The sequence below is a fragment of the Cornus florida genome, unplaced genomic scaffold, assembly GCF_030987335.1.
Source record: "Cornus florida cultivar Cherokee Brave unplaced genomic scaffold, ASM3098733v1 CherokeeBrave_3.0.0_Hap2_Chr06, whole genome shotgun sequence".
In the NCBI taxonomy this organism is placed as follows: Eukaryota; Viridiplantae; Streptophyta; class Magnoliopsida; order Cornales; family Cornaceae; genus Cornus; species Cornus florida.
Window position 1 is genome coordinate 67,965,180 of NW_026775576.1, and position 18,140 is coordinate 67,983,319.

Here is an 18,140-nt window from a genome sequence, read left to right on the forward strand (position 1 = left end):
TTTTTTATTCAACTAGTTGAAAAAAAAAAAAAAAAAAAAAAAAAAAAATGGGCCATAGGACCCTAGAAACTGACTTGGTCGAGATGACTTTACAATAGTGGTTTCAGGAGGACCACTAAAATTTTGTTGGGGGTGGTCCAGTACTCGATATCATTACTAATTGGCGATGCATGCGTGACACAACAACAGATTATGGATTAAGGGTCTGGTGGAGAAAACATTCATGTTGCATTCCTCACGTCCAGAAAACATACATAGAGTATTCAATTTGCATTAATAGATCGGACCTCATACATTTAAGTTGTAATTTACATAAATTGTCTTTATATACTCATTTTATATATTATTTAAAAATATATATTTTGTGAAATTATAAAAATAGACACCAGAAGTGTGATGCGCATAATAACCGTACTGAGGGAGTGTTTTATCACTTTACCCTAAAAAATGTTACTGTTTTAAATTTGAATACTCATTTATTGCTATGTAAAAAATAATATATATATTTGAAAATTTATTACAAATTTTATATGTTGTATATATATATAATGAATAAGTATCTTTAATTTAATTTTAGAATTATATATTTAAAGAAAAATAAAAAGCATATTAAATTTTAACCAGAAATAATTTTTTTTTAATAATTAAAAAAAAAAAAAAACTAAGGTTTTTATTCCATATTATATCCAACTTTACATCTGATAACTATGAAAACAAGTATATTTTTTTATGTCCATTTGACCAGTAAAAGAAATTTATATATTAGAATTTTCTAACTTATAAGTGGCATTAGCCAATAAGTTCTAGGAAATGTAAATCTTTAAACTCAGAAATAGATAATACATGGAGATAATATATTGTGAGCGGAAATATATAGAGAGAAATTATTTATTTTTTAATTGTGAAAGAAAATCCTTAAAAGTGGGTTAAATATAGTTAATGTGCACGTAACACCCCTTCATTATGACATAATTAATATACACACCCCCTTAAGCCTTTTTGGAAGAGAAAAAAGGACAAAATGGTCATTTTAGAAATACCTCATATTCGTGTTTAAGGGATGACAAGCCAAATGGAAGTGATAACTTCTGCTTCTCTTTTTTTTTGTGTAAAAGCTATCCAAAAATTTCAAAAATAATATATAATGAATTACAAGTCATGGGCTCTCCAAATATCATATTATTAATTAAATCTAAGCATGTTTCAACTATGAAATTAAATCATCATTTAATTAAAATAAAAATTATTTCTAAATCTAATCTTTAAACATGCATAGAAGTTATATAAACCTTAAAAACGTGTAAAACACTAAGATTATAAATATGAAACACCTCCTACCTCACTTGAGATGAAAATCTTAAATCCCACCAAAATCAAACTCTACAAAATGCGATAAAATTTCAGAATTTTGGCAGGGACAACGAGGAGAAAAAGAAATCTTTAAGAAACAAGACCCAAATCCAAGCTTGAACTCTCAGCCCAAAAATCAAAGTGTTATAAATCGAAAACCGATCACCTCATCACATCAAGGTCACCACGAAACTCCAAGAGATGATGCCCTAACAAGGCCTGACTCAAAATCCGACCCCCAACGACCAAAAATGATAAAAATGGACTTGGAATCGAAATTTTAAAAACTGAAAATATAAAATGGTATCAAATTACCGTTTGACCCTTGTCCACACTTCATACATAATTAATGAGACCCTATGAAAGAATAGAAATGAAATTCCCACACCCGATGCAAACATAGTAAAGCAAAGACTTATCATTTTTCAATATTTTTATAATATTTCATGAAGTTGAAAGTTACATAGGACAGAGGTTATGTCAAACGAGCCCTAAGAGTTATTAGCACACTTTTTAAAATAAAGGGTAAAAATGTTATGCAAAGTATACTTTAGGTGTGTATTTTTTGTACTTCTTCCTTATGAATTTATCTTAATTACTCCCATAAGTATCCACTTTTGTTTGATTTAGAAGTCTTAGACACGTCATCTCAAATGAAAACGGTTTTAAATCAGAACTGTTTTGCAAACCTCTTGCAGCCATTTTTATTGCTGCTTAACACTCACAATATATATATAGTTTAGGCTAAAGCCTAAAAGTTAATTACAAGGAATCATATTACTATTAGTGATGTGAAAATTAAATTTGTAATTTCTAAGAATTACGCGGATAAGTATTATTGGCATTATCAATAATTCAATGGTATTTTAAAAATAGAAGGTCGGATATTCAAGTATTTACAACAACAAAAGTTTGTGAGTTTTGTGTCGAGATTAAAATAATAATAATAACTAAAAGGGTAAAATACCAAAAATAAAATACAAACGGAACTATGTCCAAATTTGCAAATGCCTTAAACTATATTTTGTATACTAAACTCCTTCCTGAATTATCCCACATTTTGTTGCAAAATGCCTCATGCATGTCGTGTGATGGGCTCTTTTTATTAAATGGCTATAATGCTCTTTTTATAACATTATTGTTATAGTTAATCCATTTTTTTATTAAAATAAATTATAAAAAAAATTAATACTATTTTGATGACATATTCTCTATAAAATTTTCATAAATTTATTTTTAAAATAAAAATCTTAATTAGAAAATTTTAAAATAATTTAACTAATTTTTTAAATTTTCATGAATATGTTGTATCATAAATGTATTTTTTTCTTTTTCTTTTTTTTTTTAATTGTAAAATTGTTTAAACTGAGTATAATAAGTTTTATTATAAATAAAATTTTAATAATAAATTAATTATTTTAGAAAATGGCTAAATTTGGTGGTAGTTACAATTCTGTGTGCTTTTTTTTTTTTTTTTTTTTCCTTCCATTGTTATGACAATTGATACCAATAATAAATTAAGGTTAATGGTATAATTAATATTTAGATAAAAAAAGATAATTTAATAAAAAATAATTTTTTTTTTTTTTTTTTAATAAGAATCCATAAAATTGTCTTTTGTAAATTTTTTTCTTTCTTTTTGGATTTCAATTTAAGGTTCCGAGTTTCATTTGATCACTTATGGAGATCAAGTTTTTCCATGCACTATAATGTTTTATTGTGTAATAAAATTTCATCCATTTAGAGAAAAAGGTATTATATCCTTAACTATAACAAATCATCACTTGGAGGAGTTTATAGTTCAGATGCTTTATTTATAAAAGGGTAATATTTCAAAGGAAAATTGGTGAACATGAATAATCAAATAAAATGCTTATAATACCATTATTGTCCCTGATAACAAACCGAAGACAATTGTTCCTAGTTGACACATCTAATTACCGCAAATCCTCTGCTGTGCGGTTTCCATGCTGTCTGCTGCAGTGAGCATTAAGTGGTCTTGGTTTGGCCACGTTTTACTCTACTCAATAGACACTAAGATTGTGTTTGACAATTACACCACTATTTATAAGTAACATTTCACCACCATTTATAAGTAACATTACAGAAGTCTAAAAGTAATATCACATAAGTCTAAAAAGTAACATCACCATTTATAATTACACCACTATTTATAAGTAACATTTCACCACCATTTATAAGTAACATCACAGAAGTCTAAAAGTAATATCACATGAGTCTAAAAAGTAATATCACCATTTGTAAGAGGGTAACATCACTACTTAAAAAGTAAAGGGTTGTTGACAGTCAAATACCTCATAATCCCCTTCAAATTCCTCTTTAAATTAACATGTGACTATTTTATGGGATGTTCTATTTTTATGATAAAATTTAACTTAAAAAATATATAAATAATATGTAGAATTGAATTAGATTTATGTGTGACTATTAGTTTCTCAGCACTATGTGAATACCTTTTTTTGATGGTGAAGGTGGTGAGGGTGACAATTAATATTAAATTTTGCCAAATTTTTTCTTTTGATGGTGAAGGTGGTGTGTGTGACAATTAATATTAAATTTTGCTAAATAATTTTCAAAGATATGTTAAATAATTTAAAACTAAGTGCATGTTTTCTTAATATTTTGAAGAAAAAAAAAAAAAAAAAAAAAAAAAAAAAAAAAAGAAGAAGAAGAAGAAGATGCGACTCTTTTCGTTATTTTTGGAAACAACGAGTGTTTTGTTTGTTGTCTAAAGTTAATCCAAGTGATTTTAATTTTGGTTTAAATTCTTTAAATTAACATGTTAAAGTGTTTTTAAAAACTTTAATTTCAAATTATAACATAAATGATATGTTGAATTGAGTTACGTTTGTACGTGACATTACTTAATCTGCATTATGTGCATACCTTATTTTGAGGGTGAAGATACTTATAAATGGTAGAAAAATGTTACTTATAAATGGTGCTGAATTGAGTTACGTTTGTATGTGATATTACTTAGTCTGTATTATGTGAATACCTTATTTTGATGGTGAAAATACTTATAAATGGTAGTGAAATGTTACTAATAAATTATTGTGTAATTGCCAAAACACACTCTTAGTGTATATTGAGTGAAGTAAAACGTGGTCAAACCAAGATCACTTGACGCTCACTGCAGGAGACAGCATGGAAAACGCACAACAGATGATTTGCGCCCGAAACTACCTCATAGTGTTCTACTACGTACATCATTTATATCATCTAGGGATGGGACCGACCAGTGATGACTCAGCGGAGGCAATTGACCCGACCAAAATTTTTTCATTTTGCATTTTTACCCATTAAGTTTTCTTATTTGAATTATATGCTTACAAAATTTTGAATTTATTCCCACTGAAATTAAAAAAAAAAAATTCATTATTACCCTTCCCACAATATTTTTTTTTTTTAAAAAAAAAAAATCACCCCTTCTTACATATTTTTATAGGTAGGTTCCTGTCTAGAAAAGTTTCTAAAAAATGACGAACCTTTTATCAAATTTGGAACTTAACAAACTTAAGGTCCAGGGTTCAAGTCCCGCTAGGTGTTCTTTGTGACTAATTTTCGCTGCTCTTGCAATGACTTACCCGATTCGTGTGGGGAGGTGCCTTTCTAGGTCCTCAGAAATTAGTCGAATTGTTGAGTAGCTCTGTTTGTACCTTCCCGAACACTTCGGGTTAATCAAAAAAATATATATATGTATATATATATATATAGATATAGACTCACAAAAACAAGTATTAAAAGTAGTCATGTTAGAATTGGTGTGCAAGTTCTATTTTGTATCGAAAAGAAAAGAAAAAGATAAACAAATACTGCAATAAGAATAAGATTGCATCTTTTGTTCCGTTGACGCCGTCGTCCAAAAGGAATGTGAACAGATTAAGTTTATAATGTTTGGCTACACGATTTACACGCATAGATTTGGGACATATTTTATTCACACCATCTCATCCAATTAAAAACCAGCAAAGCAAGGCACGTCCCAGTTATTGTCATCGATCATCTTTCGGCTCCGTACTGTCCGCATCAATCCATATATTTCTCCCCAATTTTGCTTCCACTAACAACAAATAGTCTTGTGCGCGTTACACTTTCACACTCTATGTTCTAACTGATTTTCCAAAAACTGATAATGTTTTGTTTAGTTTAGTTTAGTTGATGAAATTTTTATTCTTTTAATGATGATGTGGTGATACACTTAAGTGTGGGTTTCATCCGAGAGGAGGGTTACGTTATTGCAGATTGTGAAGAGGGTTAAATGCATGCGTCCTTATCTTACTTTCGTGAAAGATCCTTTCGGTTTATTCGGTTCGATTTCACAGTTCTTTGGGGAAAATCTATTTACTTCTTTAAATATATATATATATATATATGCATTATAGGAACAAACAAGAAATTAACAAAAATACAATAAAATTGTGATTGTATATTGTAATTATAAAATAAGTACATATATAATGGAATTGTAATGGAAAATTACTAAATTGTAATATAATATTCTGACTAATTGTAATTGTAATACAATATATATAATGGAATTGTAATTATAAATTATAATTCTAATGAACGGACTATAAATTAGAATTGTAAATTGTAATATAAAGGAATTGGTTTCGTTCGGTCCGATTTCAAAGAATCTAAAATCAGAACCAAACTAAAATTCAACGGTTCTTCAATTTTAGAGCTGACAACGAACCATTGAGGAACTAGAGCTTAATCACCAGTTCGGTTCTAACCGATTTCTTATGCACCTCTACCTCCAGATAACCTTATCTTTGGAGGAAACAGGAGTATACTGCAAGTAAAGAGATACTAGATTTGTGTCCCAATCGGACTGTGGCCATAGTTTGGGATGACCGCTGCATGTTACGAATCTCAAACACATCATTTCTCACCATTATGGCCGCATCAGTTCCAAAGTATTTGTGCAATCAGGAGAATATTTCGACTGAGACGGAGTTTTTCAGGCAGGTGCTGTCGAGCACAATGAACGAGTTGGCAAATCAGGCTGCTGCAAGCGATGAGTCGGGTAAGAAGTTTGCTGTTAAAGAAGTCAACTTGACACAGGTTCAGAAGCTTTACGGGCTTGCGCAGTGCACACCGGACCTGTCTACTGATGCTTGCAAAACCTGCCTTGGAGATGCTATAGCTTATCTTCCCCGGTGCTGCAACCTAAAGCGGGGGGCTAGAGTTCTGTTTCCGAGCTGTAATATTCGCTACGAGTTGTACCATTTCTATGAGATGGCTGCCTCTGCACCAAATTCTACTTATAACACTAAAGGTGAACTCCAAACCATATATACATAGGTCTCATCTCACTTTTTTTATATTTTGCATATATGAACAATCAAAAGTTATTTGTTTAATTAGTAGAAGTGTTTTTTATTTCTTTGATGTAATGGATGGAACTCTATGTAGCACGGATACGGATACGGATACAAACACGGGATGCGGACACGACACGACAAGGATACGTCGACACATCAAATTTTAAAAAAGTAAGACATGGGTATGGCGTGGACACGACTACATAATAATATAAATTTTTATTATTATACATCTATTCATTTAGTAATAGTATTATAAAATTTTAATTCATATGTAATTTTTATACCAGGAGTTGCTCTGAAGTGAATAGAAAATGAAATTATGTCATTATTGTAATCATTTTTATATTATATATACCATTATTTCACTACTTTGTCATACTGGTATTCATATTATTTTCAATATTACTGGATAGACTTATGTTAGAAATGTCAGTGTCAACGAAGTGTCCAAAAAGTGTCGGTGAAGTGTCAATGAAGTGTCCAAAATAATAAAATTAATTTTTATTTATGAACACATATATATAAAGTGTCCGACACATATTCGAGAAGTGTCATCTGACACCAATACGGCGTGAGTACGACACCTAGATGAAACTTAAACTTAGTTTATCCACCCTTCTTGCACTCCACGGCTAGACAAATAACCAAAACAGCAATATAAGCTCTTGCTTGTTCAAGTCCTTTCCATACATGCATTTATTGATGAATTTGTTGCACAAATTTATGTTTTCTTCATCCTTGGGAGAATACTATTTAAACTTAATATCTAACCTTGTATGTCATTCCATCATCATCATTTTATTTTCAGATCAGATAAGAAATCGCATACACTTTTCAAACTCATTCCATCATCTTCAAGGATGATGAAGTTATACCATTGGCTAGAGGCCCTTTGGTACAAGGGTTTTTTATTCAAGGAGTGCATTGAATAAAATCAAAGTTCCAGCCTTTTCAAATATATCCAAGCTAGGAACATTTGTACTTGTTTTCATCTTATTTATATTTTCGTTTCTGTACTAAATCAATTATCAAGGAACATCGTTTCTGTACTAAATCAATTACCATGGAACATTCACACAGAATTTTAACAATCCAGTTCTTCGTTAATGCAGGAAAAGGAAGAATCTCGCCACGAATAAGTACTGCCATTGTTGTTTCAGTAGTTGTTGTGGTGGTGCTTTTCTCTATTCTCTTATGGTTTATAAAGACAAAAGCAAAAAAGAGGGAAAGTGCTATAACCGAAGAAATTTATGGTAATTCAGGAAAAAAAGGAAAATAATAAATAAATAAAAAATGAACAAAATTTGCGTTTGTACATGTTTTTCTAGTGATCTAGGCTAATTAAAATGTTGATACATTTACTGTTTGATTGTGTAGTTGGGGATGATATGATTCAATCCTTGCAATATGAATTGAAAACAATTGAAGCAGCCACAAACAACTTCTCAAATAATAACAAAATTGGTGAAGGTGGATTTGGTGTTGTCTACAAGTAGTTAGTTCAAAATTTTACAAATTTCAGAATATATATATATATATATATATATATATATATATATATATATATATCGTGAAGGCACTCTTACTGCCCTAATGACCAACTTAACGGTATGAAATTTATGGTAACAATTTCATTGCTATTTTATACATTCAGGGTACACTTCTTAGCGGACAAGAGATAGCTGTGAAGAGACTATCTAAAAACTCCAAACAAGGTGAAAGAGAATTTAAGAATGAGGTCGTATTGGTAGCCAAGCTTCAACACAGAAATTTGGTGAGGTTACTGGGATTCTGCTTGGAAAGACAAGAAAAAATACTCATGCATGAATTCGTCCCCAACAAAAGTCTCGACTACTTTCTATTTGGTCCGACCTTTCTCAACACATTTCTAGTTCCTAAATTGTCACTTTCTGCCTAATTTTATCATCATCCTCATTGCCTTGATTCCATTCATATATGAATTAGATTAGCCACGTATATAAATTCTATCTCTTCGAACTTTTCTATTACATACTAATTCACCTACTATTTAGAACAAACACAATTTTTATGATTTTTATTATTTTTCGATATCGATGTAATGAACTCGTGAAATTTTATAAGGTCTATATTTTAAGATATGAATCATAATTCACATGCAACGCATGTGAGTTACGACGAGTATTGTTTAAAGATGTGTAACTAACATCTCGTGAACAATATAGATTGTAAGAAATTGGAACATTTGGAGTTCTAATGTTTCATAGGTAATTAAATTGTTTATATTTGCCCATTTGATTAATTATATTGCAGTATTACATAGTGTGTATTAAATATAATCCATATTGTTACCATTATAATCACTGTACAGATCCAGAAAAAGGAAAACAATTGGATTGGTCGAGACGTTACAGAATTATAGGAGGCATTGCATGAAGATTCTCGACTTAGAGTTATACATCGGGATCTCAAAGTTAGCAATGTATTATTAGACGGGGACATGAACCCAAAAGTTTCAGATTTTGGTATGGCGAGAATTTTCGGCGTGGATCAAACTCAAGGAAGTACAAATAAAATAGTTGGAACATTGTAAGCTTTCGAACCCTACATCCCTAACATTTGCTTTCCATTGTTTGAGTTACTGAACGTATACATCGTCTAATCCTAGTGAAGATGCAAGAAATTTCTCTTTCTATTTTGACATAATATATTTACACTTCAAGAATTTCCTCCTCCCTTTTCCATCTATTTTCAGTCTATTTATAGACTGTTACAAATTTTCTAGAAGCTTCCTAACTGACTCATTATGCTGGGCTTAGTCCCCGGGCTTCTCCAGTTATGGTCCTGATTACTTTCAGGAGGCCTTCAGCTTCATTCTTGAACCTTGGGCCTGACTTTCGAGAACTTGGTTCGGACCCAGATTACTTATCCAGCCCATTTCTCATCGCGTAGGCCGTACCCGGTCCACCCCGATTTTAGCATCCTCATCTGCTCCCAATAATTTGTCCCTAATTAATTAGGGTGAGATTATTATTGTGAACTAATCATGATTTAGCGGCTCAAAGTGATTACGTGGGGGAACGAGCGGTCGGCTCAGGAATCAATGTTTTCAAAATTTGAAATCTCTTTACTTTCCTGACGTATTGGCTATTAGGTCCACCTTCCCTTTATAAACCTTGAATCCGAACTCTCAGCCTTCTTTACTGTCTCTATCACATCTCGCTGTCAATCAACTCACTGTTCATCATTTCCAAGCAAATCAATCTCCCCCGGCGAATCCCTGCGAAAGATTCTCCCTTCTCAGCTATCTTGCAGTATCTTTTGCAACCTTCAATCCTCTTGAGGTTAGTTTTGCTTCCCTTTCTCTTTTAAAAACTTTATACTTTCTTGGGGATCGTGTTCGTCTTCACCATGCCCGTTGATTTAGACATTCTTCGCATGAAACTCCAACTCCCTAGCAACATCCATATTAGGGAGTGTCCTAAGAATGTAGACATTAGAACTGGTGCCGGCCTTCTTCCTGGTGAAATCTTGTTTTTCCTCCTTCACCTAAACATTATTAGATTCCCTTTGTATCCTTTTTTCAGTTACGTCTTTAATAGGTTGAGGTTTTCCCCTCTTCAAGTAAACCCCAATTTTCTTAAGGTTTTGTCTATTATGCTACTTCTGAACCGTGACAGGGGTTTAAATCTTGATATTATAGATCTTCTCCTCTGTTACAAAGTCAGCAAGATCAGGTTGGATGACATGTATTACCATTTTTACCCCATTAAAAAAAGATCCATCTGTACGAACAAACTCGACTCTGAGAAAAGGTGGAAAAAGAGGATAATTGGGGTTCTTAGGGCTGGGTTTGCTCCGGCTGCCAAAGATTACCCCGTCCCGAACGCCTTTGGTGAATGCAATGTTTCTCCATACAAAAAGTTCAAGAACCATAAGAGCGATTGCCCTTGTGAAGTTTGTATTCCTTGCTTCTGTTCTTTTCTTTGCAATTCTTTGGGTATTCCTCATAACGAACTCAGTTACAGCGTTTGTAGGGATAAGGTCAGCCACCTGAAGGAATACGTTCTGAACAACGTTCCTTCTTATTCAGAACTCCTTACGTCCTAGAATCTCAGCGACATTTTACTCCTCGGCATTACTATGAATCAGATTTGGATCCCTTCTTTCAGCAGAAGGAAAGACCCTCCTAGGAGTGTCACCGCTTCTGCCCTGGCTTCCTCACCAGCCTCGGCATCTACTTTTGCCACTACTTCCGGCACCACGCCGAATGTTGTGGCTGCCGCCAGCCCAGTTGTCAATGCTTCGCCTGTCAATTCGAACACTGCTCCAAGGGCCAGTAACCCTTCAAGAGCCACTACTTCTGTCCAAAATAAAGAACCATGGAAGAGACCTCAGCCTGATAGTGAACCCGACCCCGATGACATCCCTCTCTCGAGAAAGATCAGATCTTCTGGGGCGGGTGCATCCTCAACTCCCCAGACTATGGCTATCACCGTTCCTGGAATTGGCGGAACTTCCACTTCCCCTCCTGAACTAGTTCCCTGGACCCCTCGATTCATCCGAGCAGATGGGTCGGTTGTCAACACAAATGACACCATGTTCAAGGATGGCCCAACCGCCATAGCCTATTACAAGAACTTGTGGTCCCCCAAGGACATCGAGATGGCAAAGGTACTAACCCAGAAGGAAACGTTCAGCCATTTACCCCTGGCCGCTATAGAGGTAATTCTCAATCTCTCATCTGGTAAGATTAAGTAAGCCTTCATACACTGACCTTTTTGAATATACACTCGGCTTAATTAGTATTTGTGCATTTGTTTGCAAACTTTATTCAGGATGATGACGATGCAGAAGCATGTCAAGTCATCTAACGACCGAGCACGTAGGCTTGCCAGTGTGCTTGATATGGCCAACAAGGAAAATAAAATCATCAGCACCAAGAACGCCGAACTGATGGTGCAATTGAACAATGTTGAGAAAGAAAGAGACGTTCTGAAGAAGGGCGCAGGCTCCCTTCAAGATGAGAAAAATGTTCTTCAAACTGAGAAGAACGTCATGCTAACAAATCTCCAGCGTTTGCTGGTTGACGAACGGTCAACACGGCGGGCTCTTGAGAAGAGAGCTTTAGATGAATGCGAAGCCTTGCTCGGCGTCATAGGCAGGGTTGATGGAGGAATGAGGGCCCTCCATAGTCGTTTCTCTTGGATCGAGGCCCTCAGATATGCCGAGGGTTACAGAGACGACTATACTGACCGTTCTCCTGCTGAAGGTCAGACCAATTTTTATGGCGGCCCAGATAATGTTGATAATGAATTGAAGATCAGCCCACCTAGAGTTTATGCTGACCCTGACCCCACTCCTGCTGAGCACATCTTTGAGGAATGTCATGAGATTGCATCTTCTGGGGTCATCCCTATCCCCCCATCTATCCAACCTCTGGATGTTCCTCCCCTATCCACCATGGTCCCTCCTGCACCTGTTGCTAAAGGCGAAACCCAATGGGGTGATTATCCAGCTTAACTCTCCTCGAGAAGATAGGGTGGTTAACGACGGTGTGGAGTATACCGAGTGTGGTCAAGAGACCGAGGGAATTGATAGGGATAGTTAGGACCCTATAGATATGCCATTTTTTGTACTGTACTTATTTCATCAGGACATTCCATTCTTGTAATCCATAATTTTATAAAATGAATGAAATGAAATGTTTTTTGCTGATCCTTGTTCCAACTCTTAACACCAGTCGATTTCATTTTTGTGCAAGTGTTTGGCGTTCGGCTCGTAGTGCCACTTGCCATTTACTTTGCTTAAATGATTGACGCTCGGTTATAATGCCACTTGCCACTTTCACTTTTCATTTTTATGCAAGTGTTTGGCGTTTGGCTCACAGTGCCACTCGCCACTTACTTTGCTAAGTGTTTGGCGCTCGTTAGAATGTTACTTGCCACTTTCACTTTCATTTTTATGCAAGTATTTGGTGTTCGGCACACAGTGCCACATACTTTGCTAAGTGTTTGGCGCTCGACTAGAATGCCACTTGCCACTTTCACTTTTCATTTTTGTGCAAGTGTCTGGCATTTGGCTCACTGTGCAACTTGCCACTTACTTTGCTAAATGTTTGGCGCTCGGCTAAAATGCCACTTGCCACTTTCACTTTTCATTTTTGTATAAGTGTTTGGCGTTCGGCTCACAGTGTCACTCATTACTTACTTTGCTAAGTGTCTGGCGCTCGGCTAGAATGCCACTTGCCACTTTCACTTTTCATTTTTGTGCAAGTGTCTGGAGTTCGGCACACAGTTCCACACAAGCCTGGTGGTGGATATGCCGAAGACCATGGATGAGCTAAACGAGAGAGCTGACGGTTTCGTGCGTTTGGAAGAAGAAGAAGCAACTAATGCGCGAAAGACATCGATTATCTTAACAGATGAGAAGTCTAAAGCCAAGATCTTGCAAAAACAAGCTCCGCTGCAGCGTCAAGCCTCCTAGAAGGCAGAAAAGAGGCCGAAGGAAGAATAACTGGTCACTCCACTCAAGGTCACCTTGGGTAGGTTGTACCAAGAAAATAAAGATAAGTTTCGCTCTCCCCTACCAATTAAATAACCTCTCGAACAGAGAGATCAGTCCAAATATTGTGTTTTTCATAGTGATTTCGGTCACCTAACTAATGAATGCAGGAACCTAAGGAGGCAAGTGGAGATGCTAATAGCCAGGGTGGAGCTCGCAGGATATGTCCAAGGGCCACCAATGGAGCAGAGCCGACCGCTGAAGAGGTCAAAAGAAATCAGAAGTCGAGCCACCATAGCACCTAACCCGTTCGGATTATAAATGCAATTCATGGCCGACTTGAACAAACTGAAGAGTCAAAAAAGTTACTTCGAATGCGTCTCCGTCAAGCACAGATGAAGAGGAGAATAGGTAGTGTAAACGCTCTGCACTAACAGAATACATCAACATAGATAAAGTTTGACAGAACCGACCTGCTGCGAGTTCAGATTCCACATGAAGATCCTTTGGTTGTTAGTTTGATGATGGTAGAGTGCCTTGTGCGAAGGGTGCTAATTGATCCATAGAGCAGTGCGAACGTCATGCGAAGGGTCATGTTCGATCGACTCGAAATTAAGCCTAAAGAACTTAAACCTACTGGAAATCCATTGTTGGGATTCGATGGAAAGCGAGTAGGATCGATCGACATGGTAGAATTGCTTGTCCGAGCTACCGAGAGGGAACTGGTTGAAAGCTTCATAGTAGTTGAGATCCATCCCTCTTACAATCTGTTAATGGGGAGAGGGTGGATTTATAGAGTCCAAGGAGTCCTATCGACCCTGTACCAGGTAATGAGATGTCTGAGCCCAGATAGGAATAAGGTGATTGATATCCATGGGAACCAGGTTGCAGCCAAGGAATGTTACTTGGTAACTCTGAAAGCCGCTGGGAAAGGAAAAGCTCCCGTCCGCACTGCTAGCCCAAGATAACAATTATAGGAACCTCCCCCCAGCACGAACGAGGAGGAGGAGCCTCCGGCATCGACCGAAGAACCTCTTGTTGATGTACAAATTGATCATTTGAGGGAAGACCGAACCACGAGAGTAGGCTCAAGGCTTGCAGAGGAAGAAAAGCGTCAGCTAGTTAATTTCCTTTCTCATAACACAAATGTGTTCGCTTGGAGCCATTCGGACATGCCAGGGATTGACCCCTATGTCTCTTGTCACTCCCTTAACGTAGATCCGAGCGTCAAGCCTGTGCGACAAAAGCAGAGGAGGTTCGCCCCAGAGCGTAACCAGATTATTGCCGATGAAATTGATAGGTTGTTGGAGGCTGGGTTCATTAGATAGGTTCAATACCCGTCATGGCTATCTAACATGGTTGTAGTGCAAAAGAAGAATGGGAAGTAGAGAGTTTGCATTGACTTCACCAACTTGAATAAAGCCTGCCCGAAGGATATTTTCCACTTCCAAAGATTGATCAAATGGTGGATGCTACAACAGGGTATGAAAGGTTAACCTTTCTGGATGCCTATTTAGGCTATAATCAAATCCCTATAAATCCGAACGATGAGGAAAAGACCTCTTTTGTTATTGAATGAGGGATTTACTGTTAAAAGGTCATACCGTTCGAACTGAAGAATGTTGGAGCCACGTACCAAAGGCTGGTCAGTAAGATTTTCAAGAATAAAATGGGTAAGACTGTAGAGGCTTATATCGATGACATGGTGGTAAAGAGCAGAAAGAAGGACCATCATCTGCAACACTTGCAAGAGGTGTTCGAAGTACTGAGAAGGTACGATATGAAGTTGAACCCAACCAAGTGCTCGTTCGGTGTAGGTTCCGGGCAGTTCCTTGGCCACATGGTCAACAACAGAGGGATTGAAGTTAGCCCAGCCCAAGCGGAGGCTTTACTGAAAAATGCAGAACCAAACACAGTCAAGGAAGTATAAGCTCTCACCAGACGCATAACAGCACTAAATCGATTCATTTTAGAGTTGTCAGACCAATGCAAGCCATTCTTCGATATAATAAAGAATTCCGGAAAACAATCTTAGAGGGATGAGCAAATGTAAGCACTGACCAGGTTGAAAGAGTATATGCGAAACCCACCAATCTTAACTGCCCCAAAACCAGGTGAAAAGCTTTTCTTGTACCTTAAAATTTCCAGCATTGCAACAAGCGCCATTCTGATACGATGTGAAGAAGGTAAGACCAGGTTGAAAGAGTATATGCGAAACCCACCAATCTTAACTGCCCCAAAACCAGGTGAAAAGCTTTTCTTGTACCTTAAAATTTCCAGCATTGCAACAAGCGCCATTCTGATACGATGTGAAGAATGTAAGAAGTTCCAAGTTTTCTATGTTAGCAAAATGATGTTCGAGCCAGAGAAAAGGTATTTGAAGGCCGAACGAATGATCTTGTCATTGGTGAATACAAAGAGGAAACTCAGGCATTACTTCGAATCCCATCTTATAGTCGTTCTGACCACTTTTCTGATAAGGGTGATCTTGCGTAAGCCGGATTTGTCTGGGAGAATGACGAAGTGAGCAATAGAGCTGAGCTCTTTTGACATAACGTATGAACCCCGAATGGCCATCAAAGGATAAGCGGTGGCTGATTTCTTACTGGAGTGTGACATAGCAGACCCGGAGGAAAATCCTAGGGACTTTTTGTGGAAGCTTTTCATTGATGGTTCTTCGAATTAGATGGGGGCAGGAATTGGGATTAAGTTGCAAACGCCAGAAGGCACTACATTGAGTTAAGCGATCAGACTCGAGTTCAAGGCAACCAATAATGAAGCAGAATATGAGGCATTGCTGGCTGGATTAAAGTTGGCCAAAGAACTAGAGGTCAAAAGTCTAGTTGGTTTTAGCGATTCGTAGCTGATCATTCAGCAAGTGACTGGGGAATACGAAGCCTAGGATAAAATAATGGAGGCATACCGTTCTGCCGTTATGCGGGAGGCAAAGAGTTTTGATCGGATCAAGTTCATCCAATTACCGAGGGAGCGTAATGAGGACATTGATTGGTTAACATGCAGTGCGTCGAGTTCTAGAGAAACACTGGCAAGGGTGATTCCAGTTGGTGTGTTGTGCTAGCCGTTTATCTTTGAAGAACAATCGAGCTCGAATCCTTGGCAAGTGAATGTCATACTATATGAGCCGAGCAGGATAGATCCAATTATGACTTATATATGAGATGGTGTTCTGCCCGAGCAAAGGGATGAAGCAAGGAAGATCAAATCGAATGCTGCAAAGTTTGCCATAGTGCACAACCAGTTGTATAGGAGATCTTACTTAAAACCTTACTTGAAATGTGTTACCTCCACAAACGGCGCCATTAAAAATGCAAGAAATTTCTCTTTCTATTTTGATAGAATATCTTTACACTTCAAGAATTTCCTCCTCCCTTTTTCCATATAATTTCAGTCTATTTATAGACTGTTACAAATTTTCTAGAAGCTTCCTAACTGGCTCACTACGCTGGGCTTAGTCCTCGGGCTTCTCTAGTTATGGACCTGATTACTTTTAGGAGGCCTTTAGCTTTATTCTTCAACCTTGGGCCTAACTTTCGAGAACTTGGTTCGGACCCAGATTACTTATCTAGCCCGTTTCTCATCGTGTGGGCCGTACCCATTCCGCGCCGATTTTGGCATCCTCACCTCGCCAATGCTTTTAATTGAAAAAGAAAAACACAAAGGTAATTTTGATACTTTAATATATTCTTATATAATATATATTAAGAATAGAGATTTATGAACTGAATTCGGTAGTTATCGAATTCAATTTATGTAAGAAGGGTGACGGATCCCATCATATGACGTCATGATGAGATCAAATGGTGAGGCCCACCACTCCACTCACATAATTTTAATTCAATAACTGCCGAATTCGGTCCTTAAATCATATTCATATATTAATCATGTTTGTTAACCTTTTGTGCACCATGTCAACAATGGAGAATTTTAAACTTTATTTAGGGAGTTGTTTTTACGTTTTTTTCTTGTTGTCTTCTTAATTTTAAATTCAATGCTAATAGTGTTAGATTGTAGTGGTTACATGTCTCCAGAGTATGCTATGCATGGACAATTTTCAATGAAGTCCGATGTGTTCAGTTTTAGAGTCTCAATTCTGGAAATTATAAGTGGAAAGAAGAATAGCAGTTTCTATCAATCAAATTGTCTCGGGGGACTTTTGGAATATGTGAGTAGAGATATTCTCAATGCTTATATTTACATCTCAACTTAGAAAAAATATGCATAAAAAATTTTCTAAATCATTTCATATATTGTTACAGGCTTGGAAACAATAGAGAGACGGGACACCCTTGGAATTGATGGATCCAAGTCTAGGGGAATCTTATTGAAGAAATGAGGTCATTAAATGTATTTATATAGGCCTTCTGTGTGTTCAAGAAGATATGGATGTGAGGCCATCTATGTCATCTGTAGTTCATATGCTAAACAATTCTCTTGGTACTCTACCATTGCCTCAACAACCTCCATTCTTTGCCCGTGGTAAACAAAAGGTGAACTTCCCAAAAGTGGTGGAGTCATGTTCTTTAAATGAAGTATCAGTAACTGAACTATATCCTAGATAATGTCACTAGAGTCTATAAATTATCGTAGTTGTTTGTTATGAAATAGAAATAGCTAATCTATTTATAAATGTATTGGAAGGGATTGAAGATTTTGAAATTAAACAAATTTCATATTATCAAACCAGATTGGAGATCGCATTTTTAATGGAATAGTCTATCCTCCAATTTAATATTAATGTCTAGAGAACAACATCTGTTATTTATACATGAAAGGTGACATTACATTCAAGTGCAATGAGGAATTTCTGATGATTTTTTTTCTTCTTATTCATTGGTAAGAAACTCACCTTTGCTATTTTTTCCTGATGATGTTACTGTTATTATTCTGATGCTTCTTCATATGTATAGTAGTACTATTCCTATAAGGATCAGG

The 18,140-nt window shown here is 36.1% G+C and overlaps 1 pseudogene; it reads left to right on the forward strand.

The window, feature by feature from the left end:
- Positions 1–6,144: 6,144 nt before the first annotated feature.
- LOC132314266 (cysteine-rich receptor-like protein kinase 25) lies at positions 6,145–17,889 on the forward strand (annotated as a pseudogene).
- The last annotated feature ends 251 nt before the right edge of the window (positions 17,890–18,140 follow it).